Source organism: Physeter macrocephalus, chromosome 12, assembly GCF_002837175.3.
Source record: "Physeter macrocephalus isolate SW-GA chromosome 12, ASM283717v5, whole genome shotgun sequence".
In the NCBI taxonomy this organism is placed as follows: domain Eukaryota; kingdom Metazoa; phylum Chordata; class Mammalia; order Artiodactyla; family Physeteridae; genus Physeter; species Physeter macrocephalus.
In genome coordinates this window covers 76,318,847-76,320,664 of record NC_041225.1, presented here as the reverse complement: position 1 = coordinate 76,320,664, position 1,818 = coordinate 76,318,847, and positions in this window count along the sequence as shown.

Genomic DNA, 1,818 nt, shown 5'->3' with positions numbered 1-1,818 from the left:
TTTTGGAACTAGAGACAGAGAAGACAAATAGATTTATTTGCATCTGAAATCCAAATGTTTGCAGAACATTATAAATCAGTTATAATTCATTCCTAAGAATTATCCACTACTACATATAGGAAAGATAAAACTGACCTAAAATCAAAACAGAATATATAGCTCAAATCTCTTCAAATATAACAGCATTTGAATATTATGGATTGGTGGATAAACAGATAGAAGGATGGACAGGTGGGTAAATATGTGATTAAAAATTATGATAAAATGTTAAGGGTAGAATATAAGTGATGGGTATACAAGTGTTCACTATAAAATTCTTTTGATTTTGCCATATGTTTAAAATTTTTCATAATAATATGTTGAGAGAAAAAGTTGAATACAATACATCTTCCTTAAAAAAAAATCCTTATGTATGCCTGATCTGTATTTTGATTAGCAGTTCATGGATGGTAGAACTAAACTGTGAAAAAAAAAAGCTAGTTAAAAAGAATGATAATTTCATTGCAGTCCTAAGCCATATTTCCTTTATTTCTCTGTGAGTGAATGTCCATGCTATAAACAATGGAGGCTGAGTATACTTAATTTTGACTGACGTAATCAAACGAAACTTAGAACTAAGTTAATCTGACATTTTAGGATAAGCATAATCATTGTTACTGCGCATGTGATTATGAGTTATATATGGTGGGGAGAGTTTATCAACAAATGTAATTAGCATTGTTTTTATATGTTTGAAACATTTTTTGGAAAGTCCTTATTCCTTATCTTCAGAAGCAATGTGACAACTGGCCTGATAAGGTTTAACCCTTACACACACCCAAACAAACAACCTGACTCTCATATATAAAAAGCCAAGGCACCGCCACACACATACACACATGCACTCACACCTGCAGAGTGGAGGCTTCACCTGCTTCTTCATCTGGCTCCCCACCCTCTCCTACCATCACACATCCTCTGGTTCAATCCAGGAGACCTTGAATCAAGTGACTAAGGGTGTGTCCAAAATCTTCAGGCAACAGGATGACCAAGAAAAAAGTCTCTAGAAGGCTTTCCAAATGGATGTCGCTCAATAAACATTTAGTGAGTCCCAACTATAAGCCAAGCATTGGGGATACCATAATAAATATGGCATGGTCCCTGTCCTCAAGGAGTTTACTAGTAGAGAGTTGAGGATACAAACAGACAAACATCATTTTAATATCACTTGCTGACGCCAAAGCAGAGGGGAGCCATCAAGAGGCAGAGGAGGGACACATAATAGCTGTTGGTATTGTGGAGGAGGGTAAGGCCGCGGTACCAAAGAGAAAAAGAAGCTACCTCCTTCAACCTTAGAGAATTTTAAGAACTTATTTACTGAGTATTTACTAGTAGCCTGGAGCTGGGCTAAGCCTTTTATATAAGTTATTTCAATTCTCACCACAACCCTATAAGATAGATGCTTTCCCCAATTTTACAAGATGAAGAAACACATTCAGAAAAGTTAAATAATTTGTACAAGGCCACAGAACTATTAAGAGGCAGATCAAAGACTCAAATCCAGGTAAAACTGACTCTCAAATCCATGCTCTTTCCATTATATTCTAGAAGGAGAGTATAGGGGAGACAGCAGTTGGGAATGATGGCTTAGGGTAGACAGAGAGTCTAAACATTTTGAAGTTAGTTATGATTCAATGAAACAATTTTGAAAGCTGTTTGTGAGGCAAGGGAGGGAGAAGGCTTTGGTATCGAAGAGAGAAAGCTACTCCCTTCAAACTTAGAAAATTTTGAGAATTTATGTCGATTATATCTCAATAAAGCTGAAATTAAAAAAAAAAA